Source organism: Chrysemys picta, chromosome 1 (genome assembly GCF_011386835.1).
Source record: "Chrysemys picta bellii isolate R12L10 chromosome 1, ASM1138683v2, whole genome shotgun sequence".
In the NCBI taxonomy this organism is placed as follows: domain Eukaryota; kingdom Metazoa; phylum Chordata; order Testudines; family Emydidae; genus Chrysemys; species Chrysemys picta.
Genome location: NC_088791.1, coordinates 329,140,021 through 329,165,669, shown reverse-complemented (window position 1 = coordinate 329,165,669; position 25,649 = coordinate 329,140,021). Strand labels below are relative to the sequence as shown.

The following is a 25,649-nucleotide window of genomic DNA, read 5'->3' as shown; positions in this document are numbered from 1 at the left end:
CCAGGCCTCAATGACTCTGGAGGAGTGGGAAAGAGAGAAATATATCTCTGTGTGTATGGTTTGTAATACAGATACCAAAGTTGTATGTACCATATAAGAATCTAGATAGATAGAAAGATAAGTCATGTAAAAAATGTACACCAAGGAGAACAGCATATTGTAATCAATTTATGCAATAATAGAACCAATTTATATTTTTTGTGGATTCCATTATCATTATGCTATGTATTTATAAAAAGGAAGGAAATTCATTTTGCTGGTTCAGAAGTTCTTGAATATACGGAGCCAAGGAACAGACTCATACAGAGTTAGGAATTTCCTTGGCTTACTCCACTGCAAATAAATCACTGATGTAATACTTTAAAAATGATAAACAAGTGGAGCTTGTGTCAATACTAGCAATTCTGCAGCTCTTCCTATCAGAGGTGGCTCCAGGCACCAGCGCAGCAAGCCCTGGGGCAGCAAGCTGCGGGGAGCGGCATGCCAATCGCTGTGATGGTGGCAGTCAGGCAGCCTATGGTGGCGTGCCTGTGGGAGGTCCACTGGCCCCACGATTCCTGCGGCAACACGGCGGCGGGTACACTGAAGCCGCAGGACCGGCAGATCACCCACAGAAATGCCGCCAAATCTGCATGACCGCAGACTGCCCGCAGGCATGCCGCCAAAGGTCGCCTGACTGCTGTGCTTGGGGCGGCAAACAACATAGAGCCGCCCCTGCTTCCTATATATTTACTGCCTAGCAATGTATTAAAACAAGTGTAATAATAGCAATAATGCTTTGCACTGCTGGCAGTCTGAGGATCATTCTTAATCGTGTATATTACAGTAACCTCATTGTGGTAGGTACAGAGCAACCACAGAGTAAGGCAGTCCCTGCCCCAAAGAGCTTACAGTCTAAATCAGAGGTGGGCAAAGTACTGCCCGGGGGCCACATCCAGCCCGCAGGACTGTCCTGCCTGACCGCTGAGCTCCCGTCTGGGGAGGCTAGCCCCTGACCCCTCCCCTGCTGTTCCCCCTCCTCTGCAGCCTCAGCTCACTGCGCCGCCAGGCAGCTCAGCACCGGTGCACCCCCCACAGGGAGGGGGGGGAGCAGGGGAGAGCCGGGAGGGAGGCTCATCTGCAGCCTCAGGGGAGCAGGCAGGAGGTGCGGATGGTGGGAACGCGGCCGGAGGACTCAGGAGAAGCACCGGGTGGCCGCGCAGCTGGCCGGAGAGAAGCGGTGCTTTAAAGGGGAAACCACCGCTTCTCTCTGGTTGCGCGGCTGCCCCTGCTCCTCCTGAGGCCTCTGCCCGTGTTCGCAGGGCCACATTCCGAAAGGGGCTGGGGGGGAGGGTTGGATAAAGGGTGGGGTCCCGAGGGAGTTGGATAGGGGGTGGGGTCCCAGGGGGGCAGTTAGGGGCGGGGGGTCCCAGGAGGGGGGCGTTCAGGGGATGGCAGGGGGTTGGATGAGTCAGGGGTTCTGAGGGGGGCAGTCAGGGGGCAGGAAGTGGGAGTGAGCAGATAGAGGGCGGGGGGCAGGCTGTCTGGGGAGGCACAGCCTTCCCTACCCGGCCCTCCATACAGTTTTGCAACCCTGATGTGGCCCTTGGGCCAAAAAGTTTGCCCACCCCTGGTCTAAATAGACACAAGGTATAGGATATGCAAGCAGAGTGAGCAGTGTGATGGCAGAAAATGTTATGTTCATGTAATCCCCTTTTATTTTTCTTATTTCATGGTGTTCAGTCAAAAACACTTATTGCTGTAATTACAACTGCTGTTTTTACTTGCTCTGAGCTGATATAGAAACATTCCCAGACAAGGTGGCGGTATAGAGCCTTGAGTGACTGCAAAGTAGTTGCTGTTTCAGCACAGGAGAGGGAGCACAGGAAGCTGTTAACCATGCTCAGTAGCTGTTTGAAGCTGGTGTGAAAGGTTTCATTAAGGGCAGATATCCCTGCATGTACACACGTTTTGCCAGCATGTACACACAAAGAATCTGGAAGCTCCTGGCCATGCAGTAGTGAGTTCTGTCAGGTGTACAGCACTGGCAGCCATGTTGAGCACCCATCAGATCCATCCCAGCCCTGCAGGCAGGGGCCGCTCTAGGCACCAGCAAAGCAAGCACGTGCTTGGGGCAGCCCATTTGCAGGGGCGGCAGGGATCCAGCATGGGAGCTGAGAACCAACAGGGGGCCCTGGGAGCTGTAGTTCCTTGGTTAGCTCCCTGCCGATGGAGCCAGCCCTGGAGCAGGGAAAGAACTACATTTCCCAGCATTCCCTTGGCCACTACCAACAAGAAAGAGGGGGAGGGAGTGAGGTAGCTGAGACTTCATGCTGCAGTGAATGGAGAGCTGCACTGTGAAGGTAGGGATACCATATTTTAACATTCAAAAAATAGGACACTCCACGGGGAGGTAGGGTAGCCCCACCCTGCCCCCATCCACTCCCTCTGACTGCCCCCCACAGAAACCCCAACCCATCCAACCCCTCCTGCTCCCTGTCCCCTGATCACCCCTTCCCGGGACCCCTGCCCCTAACTGCCCCCCAGGACCCCACCCCATATCTAAGCCTCCCTTCTCCTTGTCCCCAACTGCCCCCTCCTGAGACCCCCCCCAACTTTCCCCCTAGGACTCCACCCCCTACCTGTCCCCTGACAAACCCCCGGGACTCCCATGCCTATCCAATCGCTGCCTGTCCCCTGACTGCCCTCCCAACCCCTGACCCATCTAACCCCCCCTTCTCCCTGCCCCTGACTGCCCCCCCCGAACCTCCGCCCCATCCAACCCCCCAGCCCCCTTACCGTGCCACTCAGACCAGCGTGTCTGGCTCCACGCAGTGCCAGGCACACTGCTGCATACATGCTGCCGTGCTTCCCCGCAGAGCCACAGCCCCCTCCCCCCCCAGCACCTGCCTTCCAGATTTGAACACCTCAAAATTCAGGAGTGCTCAAGCTCAGTTTGGGCAGCTGTTACTTCATTTCTCCCAAATCAAATATACTGATCCACTGTAACTTGCTGTAGAAAAAGTAGGATAAAATTGAGCAAGAAATGCTTCCCAGTGGTTATTAGGACTGGAATTGCTATTTTCAACAGCCATTGCATTTTTTGTTTGTTTGTTTGTTTGTTTAAAAGGAAGACAGTGATATTGCATTGGCAAATTCCCCATAGAAAGAAAGAGAGGAACAAAAGAATGAAGAAAAGTTGAGGTGCCTTTATTATTTATGTAGGACAGTCTTATAATATGCATCCAGATATCCTCCAGTCACACAAGCTGAAAATTGTTCCACTTTACTGCAGTTCTGTAACCATATGGGAACCAATCCTGTCTGTGTTCTGTGCACATCTAAAATTCCTGCTGAATGACCCACCGTGGGAGCGAGTTACCAGTGACCCAGGGCTGCGGTGGAAGGAGGTTGCAGTTGTGGGGGGAGAGAGCCCAGGGCTGGGGCGGCAGGAGGTGTGTGTGTGGGGCAATGGTGGGGGGGAATGAGAGACCCCAGATCTGGGGTGGCAGGGGGTGTGGATGGGGGGGAAGAGCCCAGGACTGGGGCAGCAGGGGGGTCCAACAAGGAGCCCAGGGCTGGGATGGGGGGCAGCCAAAATTTTTTTTGCTTGGGACAGCAAAAAACCTAGAGCCGGCTCTGCCTGCAGGGAGAAGATAGAACTGCCAGGGATAACCCAGACTGAATCTGTGGGTTGGATCTCAACACAGTTTCCCGTATCTTTATAGAAGTCAGTGAGATTGAGACTCAGAAACACTAATAAGGAGGAATCACAGACGGGAGGCAAAATGTCTTTGCAAGGTGTATTACATCATTGATCAGAAGACACAGTGTGTGCTTAATAGCTAGGCTTGCCAACCCTCCTCGTTTCGCCGGGAGTCTCCTGGAATCAGGCCCTATCTCCTGGAGGCTACCAAAGCCAAACCAGGAGATTTCAGGAGCTAAAAGTCTGGTGGTGCAGCGGGGCTAAGGCAGGCTCCCTGCCAGCCCTAGCCCCATGCTGCTCCCAGAAGCGGCCCGCACATCTCTACATCCCCCGGGGGTGGAGGGCAGTGGGTGTCCACCATTGCCCCCACCCCAAGTGCTGACTCCGCAGCTCCCATTGGCCGGGATCTGTGGCCAATGAGAGCTGCGGGGGAAGTGTTTGCAGGTGCAATGAGCCCCCGGCCCACCTCCCCTTCCCCACAGGGACATGCTGTCCCCTTCTGGGAGTGGCGGGGGGCCAAGGCAGGGAGCCTGCCCTAGCCCCGCTGCAACGCCAACTGGGAGCCACCTGAGGTAAGTGCCTCCCAGCCGGAGCCCACACCCCTCATCCCCTTCTGTACCCAAACCCCCTACCTCAGCCTGGAGCCCTCTTCTGCATCCAACTCCCTCCCAGAGCCTGCACCCCAACCCCTTGCCCCAGCCCTGAGCCCCCTCCCACACCCAAACTCCTTCCCTGAGCTTGCACCCTGTACCCCCTCCTGCACCCCAACCGCCTGCCCCTGGCTCAGCCTGCAGCCTCATCCCACACTCCGAACCCCTCAGCCCCAGCCCAGAGCCCACACTCCCTCCTGCACCCCAACCCCCTGCCCTAGCCTAGTGAAAATGAGTGAGGGTGGGGAAGAGTGAGCGATAAAGGGAGGGGGATGGAGTGAGTGAGTGGGGTGGGGCCTTGGGGCAGGAGCAGGGCCTTGGGGAAGGGGTGGGGCAAGAGTGTTTGGGTTTTGTGTGATTAGACAGTTGGCAACCCTACCAACAGCTACAGTCATTGTCAAGTTTTTTTTCTTATTTGAAGTTATGTATGTGCTAAATAGTGTGGATGCTGAAACAATTGGTTATGTGATACAACTAAATGTTTTATTTAATTGTCAATATAATACCCAGCATGAGCCTACATGAAAGCAGAAGATCTCCCTTGTCAGATGTCCCAATCCCTGTATCTATATTGTAAGGTTTTATAAATACATATATCTTTGGGTTTAGACCCTGTGTTATAGTCTTCAGTTTAAAAGGAAACACATTTCTAGTTAGTCATGTTCGTGTAGTTAGGGGGCATTGTAACTGTTATTCTGTAACAATTTTTTTCTAGTGTTATTCATAAAAAGGAATAGGAAATTATTAACTATATGTGCGTAACTGTCTTATGGTAAAGATTGGTACTGGATTCCTAAGGAGGGAAAGAAAGTGAATCCTATTATAATTTCCTTTCCTACAGAAAATCCTGCTGTAGTTTCTTGCAAGGATAAGCTTTCGTGGGTGAATACCCACTATGTCAGACGCATGTAGTGGAAATTTCCAGAGGCAGGTATAAATATGCAGGAAAGAATCAGTCTAGAGATAACGAGGTTAGTTCAATCAGGGAGGATGAGGCCTAGTTGGCTAGCCATTCACAGTCTTTGTTTAATCCTGAGCTGATGGTGTCAAATATGCAAATGAACGAACAGGTGTACTTGTGGTACCTTAGAGACTAACAAATTTATTTGAGCATATGCTTTCGTGGGCTACAACCCACTTCATCAGATGCATATAATGGAACATATAGTGAGGATATATGTGTATATGAAACAGAGAACATGAAAAGGTGGGAGTTCCCCTACCAACTCTAAGAGGCTAATTAATTAAGATGAGCTACTGTCAGCAAGAGAAAAAAAACTTTTGTAGTGATAATCAAGATAGCCCATTTAAGACAGGTTTCAGAGTAGCAGCCGTGTTAGTCTGTATCCGCAAAAAGAAGAACAGGAGGACTTGTGGCACCTTGTTAGTCTCTAAGGTGCCACAAGTCCTCCTGTTCTTCCATTTAAGACAGTTTGACAAGAAGGTGTGAGGATACTTAACATGGGGAAATAGATTCAATGTGTGTAATGGATCAACCATTCAGCTTTTCTGTTGCAAGTTGAAGTGTTCTCCTACAGGTTTTTGTATATTGACATTAGGAATTAGGAATGGCAATATACAAAAACCTGTAGGAGAACACTTCAACCTCCATGGACACACAATAGCAGATTTAAAGGTAGCCATCCTGCAGCAAAAAAACTTCAGGACCAGACTTCAAAGAGAAACTGCTGAACTTCAGTTCATTTCCAAATTTGACACCATCAGCTCAGGATTAAACAAAGACTGTGAATGGCTAGCCAACTACAAAAGCAGTTTCTCCTCCCTTGGTGTTCACACCTCAACTGCTAGAAAAGGGCCTCATGCTCCCTGATTGAACTAACCTGGTTATCTCTAGACTGATTCTTGCCTGCATATTTATACCTGCCTCTGGAAATTTCCACTACATGCGTCTGATGAAGTGGGTATTCACCCACGAAACTTATGCTCCAATACTTCTGTTAGTCTATGAGGTGCTACAGGACTCTTTGTCGCTTTTTACAGATCCAGACTAACACGGCTACCCTTCTGATACTTGCAAGGTTAGGAATTCATGGTCTGTGAAAATACTTTAGAGAAATTCTGTAGCACAGAATTGGTAAGTAAATTGACTTATCTTTCTTCTACATAGGTTACATTAGTTCCACATTTGGGGGAAAGGTTTACTTAGGAGGGGATCAGGTAAATGTTACATAAGTATTACCATAATTCCTGTTTTAGAACATTGAAGCACAGCGATATTAAGTGACTTGCTTTAAACCACACATAAACTCTGCAGCAGAGGCCAGAATAGAAGGTAGTCTCCTCAGTCCAGTGCCTTTACCACACGGCCATCCTTCCTGGCCGTGTATACACTCTGTAGTCAAGAGAGGAACAGCCAGATTTCAATTGCACAACCCATATGGGCCATTAACTGTTCAAATAGTCAAAACTACCCCTTGGATTTAAAACCACATTTATTGTGCCAGAGAATTGTTTTTGTTCACATTGGACATTGGTCCAAATGTACTCAGCCAGAATTGCCAGAACAAACAAAGGCTGGTGTAGTAAATCATATCTGGGCGTGCTCTAATCACATTTGCTATGGGATCGTCCTAGGTTTAGATAATTCAGGGAGGACATAGCTGGTACAACTGAAAAGAGGACAGGTTTACTTGGACCCTTCACTGAGCTCTGCATTCGTTTCACAAACAGATCTAGTCAACCCCACCCACCATGATCCTTCCCGCTCAAAAGAAAATGGTTCCCTTAAATATCTCTGGTCTGATCCTGAAAGGAACTGAGCATGTACTAGAAAGCTCTGAGCACCCTCAACTCCTGCTTTAATCCCATTGACCTCAACAGGAGCTGACAGCATTCAGCATCTTGCAGATTCAGGCCCTAGGGCCCATTCTTGTACCCATTAAAGTCAATGGGAGTTTCGCTACTGACCTCAGTAAGAGCAGGACTGTCCTCTTATGTCTCAGTCCTGCAAGGTGCTGACTGCCCTCCACGCCCAATGAAGTCAATGGAATTATGCATGTGCTTAAATTTAAGCATTTGTTTAAGTGCTTTGCAGGACTGGGGCCAGAGCGCTCAGGATTTTGCAGGATCGAGCCCGTTGGGGCATGTGCTCAAGCCTGAATAAAGCAATGGTGTAATCAAAGGCAGAATTTGGCCCTTGATGTTAATCAATGCCTATCTCTGAAGAGCACATAGAGTAGGTCTAATATGGCTGCAAAGGTTGTTGCACTATTCAAGGCACATGGGCCCAAATCTCCAAAGGTATGTAGGAGGATCTGGCCCATGATGAATTGGACTTTCTAGTGCTGTAATTTCTCCCAAACCTATGAATAAACCACTATCCAACATTGCAGTTTTATATGGCGATATACCTATCTCATAGAACTGGAAAGGACCGTGAAAGGTCATTGAGTCCAGCCCCCTGCCTTCACTAGCAGAACCAAGTACTGATTTTGCCCCAAATCCCCAAGTGGCCCCCTCAAGTATTAAACTCACAACCCTGGGTTTAGCAGGCCAATGGTCAAACCACTGAGCTATCCCTTCCAATGGTTGTGAGTTCAGTCCTTGAGGGGGCCACTTAGGGATCTGGGGCAAAATCAGTACTTGGTCCTGCTAGTGAAGGCAGGGGGCTGGACTCAATGACCTTTTAGGGTCCCTTCCAGTTCTAGGAGATATACCTATCTCCATATATAAAATATAAAAAAAATAAAGTTTAATCTAGACATTTCAGAACAAGCCATCCTCATCTTTTCCCTCATTCTTTGTCTCACGAAGAAATGTGTGATAGGTTGAAGGTTTGGTCTGGTATGCACTGATTTATGAAAACTGAAAAGAAATAAATTATATTACTCAAAAATAGATGCATCCATCCCACCTTTCAATGAGAAATGCTATTGGATGTGGTTCTGTCAATAGCCCCTGGGTATCCTAGAGAGGGAAATTAAAATGACATTGCTATAAACAATCAGAAATTATATTTTGGGGTATTTCAATCTGTTCTCTTGCAACTTGGCTGTTGCTCAAGTAAATTGTTTTTTTATTGTTTTTTTTTCCCCCAGTAGAAAGTCTGATTGGATTCTTTACATATGGTACAGTACATTCCAGCTGTCCCTATTTAGCAGAGAATGCCCTGTTTGGGGGTTGGTTTTGGTTTGGTTTGGTCCTTGATTAGCAATGAAATGCACCCGCTTCCCTCTCTTTTCATCCAAAAATCTTCTTTTAATCTAATGTATTTCAGTGGATCAAAAGGGGAGGTCCCGATTCCACCTCCCACTAGATTTCGCTGTTTAATAGCATTCAGATCTTGGCATCCATGACATTGAGAGGAAATACAGCGAAGCTGTGCTAGTCTTGCTCCCTCTCCCTGCCCTTGATTTTCATGCTCACAGAAATAGACTCAGTAGCCATCTGTATCTCCACTTCTAAGCAAGTTGAATGTCAGCATTCCTGGGGTTCTTCCAACATTAGACAGCTCGGGGGAAGTTGCTGGTAGCTAATTCAAACACCAAAGGTGGCTCAACGTTTTCCACTATCGATATGTTCTCTTTCATCCTGTGGGTCTTTAAAAATCCATGTCTCTGTAGCAAAGAGGAAGAAGTACCATAAAAGGACCTCTTCAGGTAGCTTATAAAAACTTTTCCCCCAGGAGGGATTGCATGCACACTCCTGAGTTTGTTTAAGGAAGAGAGCCCTCTTATGCCCTCTCAACACTATGAAAAGGGGTGTGTGTTTAAAATGTGATTTCTAAGACACTGTAAATGTCTGGTGTAGACAGGGCAAGTTGTGGTTTTACCTCCATTTACCAGATCGAGATGAACCCCTATTTTCTGTTAATATTTTTGAAACATTCAAAAAGACATTTTTTCACTGAAAAAACATCCTTTTCCAGTCATCACTAGTGCTGTGTTTAGAATGAAGGGGGAAGAGTTACGCTTTAATAAATAATAAATTAATGGAGATATCCCATCTCCTAGAACTGGAAGGGACCTTGAAAGGTCATCAAGTCCAGCCCCCTGCCTTCACTAGCAGGACCAAGTACTGATTTTTCCCTAGATCCCTAAGTGGCCCCCTCAAGGATTGAACTCTCAACCCTGGGTTTAGCAGGCCAATGCTCAAACCACTGAGCTATCCCTCCCCCCTTTAACTGACTATTGTGTACGATGACTTAGGCCCAGATCCTCAAGGGTATTTAAGCTTCTAATTTCCATTGATTTTAATGGAAGTTAAAAACCTAAATACCTTTGAGGATCTGAACCTTAGGTCCTGATCCAAAGTCCATTGAAGCCAATGGAAAGATACCCATTTGTATGTTGCACGTAAACCCCTTCAATCAGGCTGTTAAGGAGAGAGCAGAAAATACCCTGGAGCTGGAGTCATTATTTTTCTATCCACAGACACAGGGAGCCACTCAACTCCCAGCAAGAATGAAAAGGCCCATGATCCAATGAATGATATCATTCTCTCTGCACCCAGTACCAAAGGGTGGATCCCAAAGAGAGGTCATTTTAAAATTAAACTCTTGCTATTTTACTGGCAGTCCTGTGATATTTGGTGGTTTTCTTAAAGCCCCAATTCCTGGAGTCTTGAAATTACATGAGAATCTGTTTTTGTGCATGTCTCTTTGTTTGTTTTTAATGTAAGCTTCTAGCCTTCCTGGTTGTGGAAAAAACCTTGAAATCGTAACTCCGAAAGGCTTGAAAACCTGAAGGCAAATAACCCCACCAAATGTGGTGTCTTTGAAATTATGTGATTTCAAAGCCAACTTCATGGGCAGCTCTGACTCATGATTTCTGAACACACGCAATGGCAATATTAGATACAATGGGTTGGAAGGGACCTGTGTGAGTCTCTGGTTAATAGAAGCAGCCGCTGGACTCCTTCAAGGAGCATTTCACCTGTCATTTCATATAAAAAGTTTGTTTCACACCCTCCTCTTTGCAAAGATGACATGGAAAATGTAAACTGATCATGAAGGTTGAAAGAAAGAAGCAACTGGCTGTCACTCCTGCAGCAGTAGGCTGGGTGGAACTGAATGGTCCTCCCCACACACACGCGCACACACACTTGATGTAAATGTCCCTAGCCTCTGTCCCTAGGCTCTGTTTGCCAGAAGCTGGGATTGGGTGACAGGGCATGGATCATTTGATGATAACCTGTCTGTTCATTCCCTTTGGGTCACCTGCCATTGGCCACTGTCAGAGGACAAGATACTGGGCTTGATGGACCTTTGGTCTGACCCAATATGGCCGTTCTTATGTTCTTATGTAAATAAGTTAGATGCATTTGGGGTGGATCCCAAGAATCTTCTCTCTAGGCCTCCGGTGATAGGCTGTACAAACTCCACACTGGGCAACAAGGGGTTAAGGAATTGATTTGGGCTCAGCCAGCCCCGTCCTGCCACACCTGCAGCAAATGCTCCATCTACTGGAGGAATTAAAAGGCAGGGAATTAGCTCATTTAGGTGGTAGAGCTGGAGGTGAGCAGACCTGCAGCCCACAGCTCCAGCAGAGCAAAGCAGAGCAGAGGGAAGCCTAAAGGCTCTGACATAGCTGCCAAAAGGGGCCCTCCCTGAGGGAAGGGAGGACCCACCCCAGAGACAACCAGAGAGGGAAGTATCCTATGCACCTTGGGCATTGGTAACTCCCTCTTACTTCTTTTGGTTTGGTTTTCCCCACCAGGGGAAGGCCTTGGACTGAGCTGACCCAGGGAGTGGGGGAGACGAGAGGAAGTGGCCCATGGTTGCCAGACCACTGGTAGCCCAAAGGGCCCTGGGTCAGAGTCCTGTGCAGTGGGAGGGCACGGGCTCCCCACTTCTTTTTAAAAAAACAAAATCCTAAATTCTTACTGAGCATGCTCTGGGTCCGCAGCATCCATCTCAGAGTGGGGTGATTTTTGTTTATTCAGAATGGAGATCAGAAACACAAAGCAGAGACTAGAGAGTTTTCTCTGGTAATACCTTAATCTCTCTGTGCCTCACTTCAGCATAAGTAAAATGGGGATAATAATACTTTTCTCCCTCCTGATCTTTCTGTGGGGCAGGGACACTTTCTTATGTGTTTGAACAGTGGGGCCTTGATCCTGGCTGGGGTGTTTTAGGCATTACTGTGATACAAAGAATAATTAGAATACAGGCGTTTCTGGTTCCCCAAACCTGTGTATTCCTCTATAGCATATTGTCTCTTATACACAACTCGTTGCTATTGTGTTTTAATTTCTTTCACATTATTGATCCTTTTTAAAGCTTATAGAATTTGGCATGCAGACCATGATCTTCATTGCTCAGGCAAGGGCTGCAGGACATGCCACTAGATCGTATGAACCAGTCAACTTGACGAAAATGCATTGGCTGGCGTTTTCTGTCACAGCATTTAAGATAGGCATATTACACACACACACACACACACACACACACACACACACGGAACAAAGAATAAATACGTCAGTGAAAACTACTGACATGACATAATTACTCTATAAAAATTCATGGTAGTTGTGTTTTACTTCATTTGCATATATGGCTGAGGAAACATGGAATAAATGGATATAAGGTAAATTAAGAAAGCAGCTCTCTCTAGATTCTTGGGGAATTAGAGAACATTGTTTTTGACACAAAAACACTGTGTTTGGACAGGTATTCAAATTCCGTAGGGTCACAGGTTGTATGACTTTCCAGAATGTACAATACTTCATTCCATGATGGTAGTGCTATAGCTAAAGCTTCATGTAGCCAGTTAAGGACTTAGCCTTCAGGGAGTAGCAGGATTTGTGCCTCGTTAAGGGAAAGGGGCAAATACAGAAAAGGCTTTCCCTGCAATACAGTGTATGAAAATGATTTAAAGGAGCAAGGTTGCTGATGTGTATCTAGGCACAATCCTGAGAGATACTGAGTTCCATCCGCTCCCGGCCTAGGCAGTGGGAACCGAGGGCGCTCAGCACCTAACAGGATTGCGCACTTTGTCTATGTGCATTTTCATTCTGAACTGAACCAAATACAGTGGATTTATGGTAAATAAATGGTTCTTGCCATTGAAGTCCCAGATATGGAGGGGAGCAGTTTTATGTTGTAACTATTATAGTAATCCCTATTAAGCACGTTTTGTACTGTACAAACATAGATTAGTGTCAATTCTCACAACACACCTATGCAGCAGATAAGATTGGATTCTAATACTGGCTCATCTCCAGTTCAGAGATCGAAAGCCAAAGCAGAGACATGAAGACCTCTGTAGCGTCACAAAGGCAAACCATGGCAGAGGCCAGATTGGAGCTCAAAACATTCCTGATGCCAACTCTTGTGCTCATATAATGCTGTCTCTCTCTAGCATGCTTGAATATGCAGATGAAAGTTGCCCATGTGGCTGGTAATTTGAAATTCCATCTGTGATATAAAGTGCGGCACGACGGCCTATCTCTGCTCCCATTAAGTCAGGAGTTTAATGCAACATACACAAGATGTGATTAGGCATACTTCAATGCTAATGATAGCCCTACATTTTCACTAACCATATGCTAGACGTTAGTCACCAGTGACTAAATAGTATCATGATGATTCCAATGTAGCATTTCAAAGTTAAATACCTATATGAAGTAAAGCAAAAAAGGTGTTCCTACTCATTAGAGCTCTGTGCCAGTCATTTGGTATGTATGGCCTTGGGCAATGGAAGTTATCTTTGAGGATCTGGGCCTTAGCTTCTCTTTCCTTCAGTTTCCCCATTTCTACAATATCTGGCCCCATCCTACAATCCCTTTCTCACATGCTTAACTTTAAGCACAGGAATAGTCTCCTTGACTTCAATGAAACTGCTTGCATAAAGTTAAGCACATATGTGTCTGCAAGATCCGGGCTTTGTTTTTGTTCCAGGGGTGTTGAGAGGCTTAGATCATCTGTGTTTGTAAATTGTTTTGAGATCAAAGGTATTTGGCTGACGTACTATGAGCTGTGTTGTACAGAAGGCCAGACTAAATGATTTAATGGCCCCTTCTGGCCTTAAACTATTGAATCTGCAGATGGAATAATACAGGGATGCAAAGTGTTTTCTTAACGAAGATCAGGAAGATTAGTAAACCACGTAGTAAACAAAGCTTCAAAAACAGAAGTGTGTAAAATAATGCAATAAGTAATCAATGACCACACCAATGTCAGCCATCTAGTGGGCGTATGTAGTAAGCAACCAAGAGTCAGCATATTAATACTCCCTTCCCACCCCCCTGCCCCAGCATTATTCCAAAGCGTATCTTTTTTCAGGGGTGATCTACTTCCCTATCTAAACTGAATGACAACAAGAAATCTGAAAAACTAATGAACAGAGTTTGGCCCAACCCACAAAATTCAGATCCTGATTTCAAAACCCTCTGAAGCATGAAGGTGTCTGGATCCAGGGCTGCGGATCAGGCACATCTCTATTAATAATGTAAACATGCACTATAAGTGCAATAAGCTCTCAACATCATAAGTGCAGGAACAAAAAAAAAAATCCTTCTTAATGAATGCCTTGCCTTGAGTTCCATCAGCAGGGGATGCATGTATTATTCAATTATACACCTAGCTCCATTATGGAGTAGCTCTTAATTAAAGTACTAGTGGAACCTCTCAGGTAATCAGAATTCAGGGGTAATTCGCACTTATTCCCGCATCAATATATAATAGACAATATTAATCAAATTTAGAGTTCCTAGTTTTCAGTGATTATTTCATGCAAACAATGACTCATTTTTAGAGGGGGGGGATTGTTCTTTTAATATGATTCTCTCTTTCTTTAGCTAAATAATTTATAACGCACCTATTGCCACAAAAGTAACTTAGCATGAGACAAAAGTTTAAGAGCTATAATGAAGGGCAGTGTGTGCAATGGATGAAGTAGCAACCTGAGAATCAGGCTATCCAGCGTTCTACTCCAACTGATCAGCTGTGTGACATTATGCAACTTCTTTCACTTTTCTGTGCCTCTGTTTCCCCTCCCACACTTTGTCTAACTTCTCCATTGAGACTACAAGCTTTTTTGAACAGGGACTAGCTCTTGCTATGTGCCTAGATCAATGGGACCTAGTGAATATATAACATAAATAATTAACTGCCACAATGACCCGGCTACATATCCCCAGAAGCTGTTCCTCCTCTGTTAGATCCCAACACCATTGTTCCTCTTTTGTCTTTCAAAATTATGCAGGTCATGTAATATACAAATTATACTCTGGGGGAATAAAATAATACCAAGATCAAGTGATTTATTTGGGACATTCCTAGAGAAGGGGAATCCATATGAAGTTCTCAAAGCTGCAAACCAGCATTCGCAGCCTGTTGTATTATAGTTCCCAGAAGATAAGAAACATATAGAAAGGGGAAAAATACATTCTTTGGTTGGGAAGCTTTGGAATCAAGGAGCTCGATAAATAGATCAATGGGATTATATGATGAGGTTGCATGTGACAGCAGGGGACAGGACTCAGTGGCCCAGGAAGTCCCTTCCAGTCCTATGTTCCTATGAACAGATTGTTTGTTTAGAGGGAGGAATCTCTCTGCCTGACCTCACTACAAATATATCAATAATTGATATCATTCTGAAAATATTACAAGTTAAGCTTCAGTTGCAATTCTGCAGATATTCCTATGAAGTATTTACTAACAATTTTTAAATGATGCTAGTACTTTGCATTCATATAGCGAGGGCCCTACCAAATTCACAGCTATGAAAAATGTGTCACAGACTGTGAAACCTGGTCTCCCACCGTGAAATCTGGTCTTTTGTGTGCTTTTACCCTATACTATACAGATTTCACAGGGGAGACCAGTGTTTCTCAAATTGGGGGTTCTGACCCAAACGGGAGTTGCAGGACGGTCGCAAGGTTATTTTAGGGGGCTGTCCTTCTGCTGGGTGGTCGAAGAGTGGCAGCTGCTGACCAAGGGTCCAGCTCTGAAGGCAGCAGTGCAGAAGTAAGGGTGGCAATACCACACCATGCCATCCTTACTTCTGCGCTGCTGCTTGCGAAGGCTCTGCCTTTAGAGCTGGGCTCCCAGCTAACAGCCGCCACTCTCTAGCTGCCCAGCTCTCAAGGCAGCAGCAGCGCAGAAGTAAGGGTAGCAGTACTGCGACCCCCCACAACTCTTTTTTGGGTCAGGACCCCTACAATCATAACACCATGAAATTTCAGATTTAAATAGCTGAAATCATGAAATTTGTGATTTTTGAAACCCTATGACTGTGAAATTGACCAAAATGGACCATGAATTTGGTAGGGCCCTACATATAGCACCTTCCATTCAAGGATCTCACTGGTCTTTAGAGACATTAATTAAGCCTCTTAACACCCTTATTTCGTATCTGTGATGCTCATTTTACGGATGAGGAAACTCAGGCACAGAGAGATTAAGCAATTTACTCCAAGTCACATTGAGCTGGGAATAGAATGCAGGTCTCAATTCTCCAAATCCTGTGCTAAGAATGTGCTCATGCTCGCGCGGTCCAAATCTTCCCAATGCTACATTCCAGGTACGGACAGTCTCTAGACCAGTGTCCAGAACGCCCACACGTGAAACACTGGTCCTGAGCTTGGGTGGCACGTGGGGTTTCCTGCTTGGGTACCTGTGCAATCTGGTCATGATGGGTCTCCCCAAGTTCTGGGCTTAATGATAGTCAACATATTCATCAATGATCTGGAAATAAATATAAAATGACTGCTGGTAAGACTTATGGTTGGCACAAAAATTGATGGAGTGATAAATAATGATGAGGACTGTGCAGAGCATGAGCACACTCAATGGTTAGTCTCATTCTTAAAAGACTGTGCTTAATTTCTTATTCAAATTTGTCGGGCTTCAGCTTCCAACCATTGGCTCTTGTTATGCTTTTCGCCACTAGATTCAAGACCCTTTTCGTACTTGGTATTTCTTTCCCATGAAGGTACAACTGTAATGAAGTCACCTCTCAATCTTCTTTTTGATAAGATAAACAGATTGATTTTTACAGTGAGAGACTTAAAGACATTTTCTCCAGCCCTCAAATCATTTTGTGGCTCTTTTTTCGCTCTCTCCAATTTCCCAGCATCCTTTAAAAAAATATGGAGACCAGAACTGTATGCAATATTCCACCAATGCTTTATAACAGAGGTAAAAATCACCACCTTACTATTACTTGCTACTCTTGTTTATACATCCAAGGATTGCATTAGGTCTTTTTGCCATAACAGTGCACTGGGAACTCATGTTGAGTTGCTTGTCCACTATGAACCCTAAATCATTTTCAGAGTCACTGCTTTCCAGGAAACAGTCCCCCATTCTGTAGTTATGGCCTATGTTCCTTGTTCTTAGATGAGTAGCTTTGCATTTGGTCACGTTAAAATGCATTTTGTTTGAACTGGTCCAGTTTACCAAACAATCAAGATCACTCTTGCAACAAACTACCAGGGGAATGACTTCTATTTATATAAGCCCTTCCACTGAGGAGAATCTTAAAGCACCTTAGAAACTGTGGGTCAGTGGTGCTGGACCTAGGGGTGCTGCCACACCCTCTGGCTTGAAGTGGTAATAACAAACACCAAATACATGATTTCTGTCATTAGTAGCCCCACTGTAAAAATTGTTCCAGCACCCCTGCTATGGGTCAGATTCTCTGGGCCACCTGAGCCGCACTTGATGCAGGATCAGGGAGGGGCAAAAGTCATAAGCTACCCGTATACTTCCCTGATCCTGGATGAGCCAGTCCAGTCCCCGGTGAAAATCAGAATGAAGTCTGCACTATTTTATACCAGTTGCACAGGGGCCCCTAAGATTAGAATTGTTCCAGCAGAGTAATTCAGCTAGACACTTCAGCATCTGAATCACAGCCCTTTCGCCCTGGCATGCCCATCCCATACTGGTGGGGGCAGCATAGAAGCCACTATGGCTACCCACACCAGCAAAACAGTCTCTCGCAATGGGCAGTTCTCCTGCAGCCAGACCCACCAGGTTTAAGTTTGTTTGGTGCCATAAGACCAATGCAAAGGGGATAGATAGCGGCTGTATCTGACCAGTTGAAAATTCATCCAGTGGTGGGGAGCTCTCAAGTCGTGTGAATCTGAAATAGGGCGTGTGCTAGGGGCTCAGGTACAACAATATCAATGTTTTTTTCCCATTTCTCATCTACAGGACAGTCCCTTGGGACTGTTGCCAGCTGGCATGGGTCACAGCAGCCCCTAGCCTGCTCTAACCTATGCTGTGACTATGTCTTCATAGAGCAAAGAGTGAGTGAGCTATAACCTGATGGCTTAATCCCTTCTCCTGAGCTAAGCAGGTTTTGGCACAAGAGAGAATCTGGCCTGCTGGATCTGAAAATTGGAGGTGCTGGTAAGGCAGGATTCTCTTTTTCCCTTAAAGCAGGGATTCAGCCTCTTTATTTTGTCTGAAGAATACAGAATACTTTCCTCAAATGTACAGCACGTAATCTGTGAGTAAAGATGAACTTTTTTCAAGATTTTCAGGTAGGGCTGTTAATTGGTTTAGCATTATAACAAATTAAAAAATTGCTGCTTTAAAGAACTTTTTTACTTTCAGTTTTAAGACTTTCCTGGGTAATTAATTACTGATTTCTGATCACTGAAAATCGACTTGCTTGTAGATTTCATCAGCACCTGAAGGAAAGGCTACTTTCTAACTTTATTGTTGTGTTCATTTTTATGTATTGACAATCTTCATCGTAATTTGTTTTTTTTCCCCTCCATCACAATGTTGTTTGACAAATATTTTTGACAAGTTAATGGCTGCTCCAGACTCAAAGCTTTCAGTTAAAAACAATAATTATGTTTCTAGTACTTATGTTTCTGCAGAACATCTCGAAAGCAGCGTTGCCTTCACCAGCTAGCAACTTTAAAAGAGTCTCATTCGCCAGCCAGTAACAATGTACTTGACAAAAGCAGCATCTTTCTGAAAGGGCACAGCTGGTTCAGGACCACTTCCCCAGAGTTACAGCTGCTTTGCATCACCAGAGTGAAACAAGCAGCTGGAATACACCAGGGAATCTGACCCCCCATTTTTATTATTCCAAGCAATGGTGGCGTAATTCACTGGTGTACATGTATTACAAGCCCTCTTCTGGGCCCAATCCACAGAGTCTACAGCCCAAGTGACAGAGCAAGTTGGAGAGCACTGTTAGCTCATGCTCAGCTCTGAAGGTCCCAGCTAGTTCCAGTTCTGTTGGCCAAGATGGAGGCTGTCACAGTGGCACTTGTCAGAATGCTAACTGTGCTCACAGCACGAAGAAAGGTTTTATCTGATACTAGGCCTATTTGAATGTGATCTTTCTATTTAATATATAGAAATTGGGAGAATTAAATGCAAATTCATTCCCACACCAAGGTTCTCAGACATGTTGAGACCCTACCACTTATCTTAACAATAAGACCCTTTCACTTGTTTCTAGAGAGGTTCACACCATCCGACGCATGGCTGGTGATGACCCCTTTCCTCCACCCCCAGCTATCTGTCACCACTTCTCCTCCTGCAACAACTGTACTAACACCGTGTTATATATGGTCTTCTTGCCACGTTGCGCTGATGCTAAAATGTATACCTCCATATAGAAGATTCAGATGCCAAGCTCTCCCTTTAAATAGAAGGTTATACTACCCAATGAACTGGGGTGACTTTTCCTTATTGTTGGCATTCAAATAGCATGCTGGGCAAAGAGTAAGCCTTCTGGAATGACTCACTGCATGACTTTTCCCCTTCCCCAGGTGCGGTTTTTTTGTCTTTTTTTGTGTATATGTGTGTGCAACCAGTTGTTTGATATTTTACAGCTTTCTAAAGGAAAGAACATTCCATCCTTTTTTAATTTAGCTCAGTGTACAGAAGTATCACCATCTGAGAAGTGACCTGGTTTCTTCTTCTGCTACTAAAGGTATACAGTCTTTCACTTTTGTTTGAAAGCCCAGCAGCAGTTCCAGCTGCAAGAAACTCACACAACTGGGCTTTTTGGGGACAACTTTCCAATTTTGAAATAATTACAACATTTTTTTTACTTCACTTTCTTTATCTCTAGCACCCAACACAAACCAAGTAGAAATTCAAATTGACATTTTTCAGCTGCTTCTTTCTGGTTCTGGTTGAAAACTAGGTTTTAGTGCAAAGCATCAAGCCTTTTGGCCTAGTGATTCTTGAATATATTGGTTCCTGAGTCCACTGGTCTCCCAGTGGAAACTAAGGCCCTGATCGAGAAAAAGCATTTAGGCCCAGACCCTCAATGGGAATTAGGTACATAAATATCTTTAAGGATGTGGGCCCTAGTCACATTCTTCGCTGGGGGCAGTCAGGAGAGCAGGGATCACTCATCTGACACACCCCATTGCAAGCAAGTTTGCAGGTAGTGGGCTGAAATGATTAAATTTATTAATGATCTGGATGATGGGATGGATTGCACCCTCAGCAAGTTTGCGGATGACACTAAGCTGGGGGGAGAGGTAGATACGCTGAAGGGTAGGGATAGGGTCCAGAGTGACCTAGACAAATTGGAGGATTAGGCCAAAAGAAATCTGATGAGGTTCAACAAGGACAAGTGCAGGATGGAACAATCCCATGCACCGCTACAGGCAGGGGACCAACTGGCTAAGCAGCAGTTCTGCAGAAAAGGACCTGGGGATTACAGTGGATGAGAAGCTGGATATGAGTCAGCAGTGTGCCCTTGTTGCCAAGAAGGCTAACGGCATATTGGGCTGCATTAGTAGGAGCATTGCCAGCAGATCGAGGGAAGTGATTATTCCCCTTATTCAGCACTCCACATCTGGAGTACTGCATCCAGTTTTGGGCCCCCACTACAGAAAGGATGTGGACAAATTGGAAAGAGTCCAGCGGAGGCAACAAAAATGACTAGGGGGCTGGGGCACATGACTTACAAGGAGAGGCTGAGGGAAATGGGCTTGTTTAGTCTGCAGAAAAGAAGAGTGAGGGGGGATTTGATAGCAGCCTTCAACTACCTGAAGGGGGGGGTTCAAAGAGGATGGAGCTCGGCTGTTCTCAGTGGTGGCAGATGACAGAACAAAGAGCAATGGTCTCAAGTTGCAGTGGGGGAAGTCTAGGTTTGATATTAGGAAACACTATTTCACTAGGAGGGTGGTGAAGCACTGGAATGGGTTACCTAGGGAATCTCCATCCTTAGAGGTTTTTAAGGCCTGGCTTGACAAAGCCCTGGCTGGGATGATTTAGTTGGTGTTGGTCCTGCTTTGAGCAGGGGGCTGGACTACGTGATCTCTTGAGGTCTCTTCCAACCCTAATCTTCTATGAAAGGAACAAAGATGCCTGAGTTAAGGCCTTTATATCAATGAGTATGGCCAAGATACTGAAAGATTCATAGGCATACACTTGCCCACAGGGCAGTTTCCTGTGAATTTAAATCTTTCAGCTAAATATTTTCAGATATACTGAGAGCCAAAATAACCAATTGTTTGTTTGTAAATGGAGCCTTCCCCCCGCCCCCCATCTAGAATACTCAAGGAGCTAATAGAGGAGGTATCTGAGCCTCTAGCTATTATCTTTGGAAAATCATGGGAGACGGGAGAGATTCCAGAAGACTGGAGAAGGGCAAATATAGTGCCCATCTATAAAAAGGGAAATAAAAACAACCCAGGAAACTACAGACCAGTTAGTTTAACTTCTGTGCCAGGGAAGATAATGGAGCAAGTAATTAAGGAAATCATCTGCAAACACTTGGAAGGTGGTAAGGTGATAGGGAACAGCCAGCATGGATTTGTGAAGAACAAATCATGTCAAACCAATCTGATAGCTTTCTTTGATAGGATAACGAGCCTTGTGGATAAGGGTGAAGCTGTGGATGTGGTATACCTAGACTTTAGTAAGGCATTTGATACAGTCTCGCATGATATTCTTATCGATAAACTAGGCAAATACAATTTAGATGGGGCTACTATAAGGTGGGTGCATAACTGGCTGGATAACCGTACTCAGAGAGTTGTTATTAATGGTTCCCAAACCTGCTGGAAAGGCATAACGAGTGGGGTACCGCAGGGGTCTGTTTTGGGACCGGCGCTGTTCAATATCTTCATCAACGACTTAGATATTGGCATAGAAAGTACGCTTATTAAGTTTGCGGATGATACCAAACTGGGAGGGATTGCAACTGCTTTGGAGGACAGGGTCATAATTCAAAATGATCTGGACAAATTGGAGAAATGGGCTGAGGTAAACAGGATGAAGTTTAACAAAGACAAATGCAAAGTGCTCCACTTAGGAAGGAAAAATCAGTTTCACACATACAGAATGGGAAGAGACTGTCTAGGAAGGAGTACGGCAGAAAGGGATCTAGGGGTTATAGTGGACCACAAGCTAAATATGAGTCAACAGTGTGATACTGTTGCAAAAAAAGCAAACATGATTCTGGGATGTATTAACAGGTGTGTTGTGAGCAAGACACGAGAAGTCATTCTTCCGTTCTACTCTGCTCTGGTTAGGCCTCAGCTGGAGTATTGTGTCCAGTTCTGGGCACCGCATTTTAAAAAAGATGTGAAGAAATTGGAAAGAGTCCAGAGAAGAGCAACAAGAATGATTAAAGGTCTTGAGAACATGACCTATGAAGGAAGGCTGAAAGAATTGGGTTTGTTTAGTTTGGAAAAGAGAAGACTGAGAGGGGACATGCTAGCAGTTTTCAGGTATTTAAAAGGGTGTCATAAGGAGGAGGGAGAAAACTTGTTCACCTTAGCCTCTAAGGATAGAACCAGAAGCAATGGGTTTAAACTGCAGCAAGGGAGGTCTAGGTTGGACATTAGGAAAAAGTTCCTAACTGTCAGGGTGGTTAAACACTGGAATAAATTGCCTAGGGAGGTTGTGGAATCTCCATCTCTGGAGATATTTAAGAGTAGGTTAGATAAATGTCTATCAGGGATGGTCTAGATGGTATTTGGTCCTGCCATGCGGGCAGGGGACTGGACTCGATGACCTCTCGAGGTCCCTTCCAGTCCTAGAATCTATGAATCTATGAATCTCTTTTGCTTAACTGGGTAAATTCTATGGCCTGTGTTAAACACTAGGTCAGACTGGATGACCATAAGTGTGCCTTCTGGCCTTAAAATCTATGGAAGTATGTAACCTTTAAAAAACTGTAGATTAATGGAATCATCTGATGTCTGGATACAATGAATGATGGATCAAGGTAAGACAACAGGGCTTTTGGGGGGGGCACAATCCTTAACAGAGACACTCGAGCATTGTTTAATAGTGTTTCATCATACCCTCTGAATTTGGTTCTGTTTCTTCCACATACAAATTACTGATCACAAGGTATGTTGTTTGTTATTTCTCTTGCGTAGTACCTCGGTCCCCCAGTCAAGGAGCAGGACCCATTCGTGCTAGGTGCTGTATATATATAGAACAAAAAGATGGCCCCACCCCAAAGAGCTTACAATATCCGTAGTACAATCTATGTTCCACCATTAGCAACCTGGGACTCGAAGGCAGTGTCTGAAAACCATCTACTTCTTTACGGTTGCCCAATAGGGTTCTATTAACAGCAAAGAAAGCCTTTTTTATCACTGTTAATTTGCAGCTCTGTTGAACCTACTTTGCTGTTGCCTTCCTGCACAGGGCTTCCTTTAGCAATCTGACACCTGTAGACACATTGATCAATTCATTTCTTCTCCCACTCTACCCCGACATCAGTAGACTCCTAATCTTCTTAATAGACATGTCTTTTACACGTACAATATGACCACTAGCGCGGGGGATGCTGTTAAATAGAGAAACCTAGCAGTGGGTTAATAAAAAGCCTCCTGAAGAATTAAACTACTTGCCAGTTGCCACAAGAAATGTCACACACAGGATATTAAAAATTGTATGTCATGGAGTTTAGTGGTGCATGCCTGCTTATACCCAGGGTCCTGCAGATTGCCTGTCTGGCTGAAACACATTGATGGCTGAATCTGCAGTTCACCTCCACTATCTCTTGTTAATCTGCTAGCAAAAACTCTTCCTTTCACCTACTGCATTACAAGATATGAGAAGCTCATTTGCTGTGAGCTGAATTGGCCTCAGCCTGTACAGCTCTGTCACCTCTAACCACAAGAAAATGTTTCCTTTATTCTATTCCTTTGCTAATCCTCACCCTATGTATTTGAGATTTTCTCACCAGACTTAATTGGGGCATATTAATGAGAGCCATCCCTCTTATTGCAGCCATTCTTTCTAATTTTTTGCCTGGGTGTGTTTTACGGCTGTTAAGTCATCTTGATATTATATTATAGGTACGATCTGGAAAAATACAAAGTGCACTGACCTAGCCATCAGCACATTCTTTTTGGAGTGCAACCTGCCTCAATTAAATGACGAAAACATCAGCAGAGCAACGGAAAGATTCTCTACATTACATTCATGTTAAGAAGGTAAAGAATGTCAGAAATAGTGTGTAAGAAAGCTCTCGAGTGGTGAAAGGAAAATACTTTAATCCATCACTGAAGACATTTAGAATGAAGGACTACATTTTTTCTGTTAATTTTTGTTACTTTGTAATTTCTGTGAGTGCTCTTTGGTAAAGCTCTAATTACTCTGCAAAAAATTACTGTTGTACATCTGATTCACTTGAATGCTATGATGGTCTGTATTTAAGGGAGATATAGTCTAGTGGTTTGAGCACAGGAACTGGAGACTAGGACTCTTGTTTTCTAAACTAGGTTCAGATACTGAATCCTCATGAAGCCTTAGGCAAGTCATTCAGGGTTGCTTCCTCAGTTTCCCCATCTGTAAAATGTGGGGAGTTAGTGTTTATAAGGCACTTTAAAGATGGAAAGCTGTATGTAAGTTTTAAATTATTTACTGTACGAAGCAACCATACACAATTATTTAGCTCCTTTCATAACAGTGTGGCAGATATGACAATACCCTGGACAAACATTATTGAATTAAGTTAAACTTTATTGAACTGAGCTTTTTAGGAGTTCACTGTATTAAAAATGCAAATGTTTATGTACTATGAGGGAGCATATGTATTTCCATGAGGAAGGGGGACCACAGCCCTCCAGAAACTAAAACCAACGGTGCAGGGGGTGGGGCGTAGGCAAATTCATTCAGGTTGTAGCCCTTCCAGAGAGCGACCACCACCTGGAGAGAGGCTTGCATATACAGGTTCAAACAGGAATCTCCAGGAACCAACAGACAAAGAAAGGATATTTGGTTAAATAGCCTGAGTTAAAAACTGAGTCAGGGCCTTCTTTCTGATCTACCAAATGGACAGAACCTCTGGTCCGGGGATGGTGTGTGTGTGGAGCACTCAATCCTTAAGGAAGGGTTGGAAGGTTTTTGACCTACTGAGGCCCCAGAAAACATAGGGTGTTGCTTCAGAGCTGAAGCTGTGATGAAATTGTGATCACAGGAAAAACCCCTATGTGGAGTTTGAAGGACTAGTCACCGACCAGAGCCCTCGTTGGAATGAAAGGATGATCTCTAGTAAGCTTATCAGCATGTGTTTTGGTTCTTTTTTTGTTTTTGAATATGTTTTTTCTGTAATGCTTTCACCTTAAGGATAAATGTGCATGCTTAGAAAGGGCTGTGTGGTAATTTAATTGTGGCAGTTACACTGTGTACTGTCTCTGAGGAGAGAAGTGAAGCAGGAATGTTTAGGCAGTCTGTCTTTTTCCAGGGAAGTAGCAGTATAGTCAGGGAACTGTTCAGCCTGGAAATATTCCAGTCAGAAGGGAGAGAGATGCATGTCTCCACCGAAGAGAGGCAACAGCTGGGGATCCGGAAGCCTAGAGTGGGTGCCCTTGCTGGATCATAGAGGGGGAATACAGGTGCACTTGCCCTGAACTGTGACTGACTATTACATCAAATGCTTATACTTTCCACTAAGCAAACAGAGACTGGAAATTGTTCGCTGTTCACAGTTTTGAAATGTAATGTAGCCTTTCTGCAAACATTGCCAGATTGCCTGATTTTTTTACTCTGTTTACATCTCTTTCAGATACTCCTTTCCCTTGATAGGACACAGAGGTTTTGCTGCTTCTGGAGTTACATTTTAGTCTCTTTTGAACAATGTTGCTGTGAAAGGATATGACTGTGAGTTATCACTTTCAATTTTAATTATGGCTTTCCCCCCTTCTCGGAGGGATAATTTGTTATGATGCAGAATTTAAAAAATACAGTATTGACAATGATTCCAGATGCCAATTGGTATGAAAGAGTAACTGCCAAATAGAAAAAACATTTTTCTCAGATAGGTTTTAGACCTGGAATATGTCTTATTTAAGTAATATGCTTGGAGCCATTCACCTTATGCAGAGATCCTATCAGATCTCACACACCTGGATGGAGGTATACTTGGATGAAAAACCTCTGAGGAACTAGGAGC

The 25,649-nt window shown here is 44.7% G+C and overlaps 2 long non-coding RNA genes across 3 annotated transcripts in view; one reads left to right on the top strand and one right to left on the bottom strand.

The window, feature by feature from the left end:
- Nucleotides 1-25,649, bottom strand: part of LOC122174255 (uncharacterized) — a 61,364-nt gene that overhangs the window by 6,852 nt on the left and 28,863 nt on the right. The gene's annotated exons all lie outside the window — the stretch shown is intronic.
- Nucleotides 2,242-25,649, top strand: part of LOC135980933 (uncharacterized) — a 40,474-nt gene continuing 17,066 nt past the window's right edge. The window contains exons 1-4 of the long non-coding RNA XR_010597900.1: nt 2,242-2,342; nt 6,337-6,430; nt 23,551-23,688; nt 25,263-25,357. This is a non-coding gene — a long non-coding RNA (uncharacterized LOC135980933). The remainder of the gene's footprint in view (nt 2,343-6,336; nt 6,431-23,550; nt 23,689-25,262; nt 25,358-25,649) is intronic.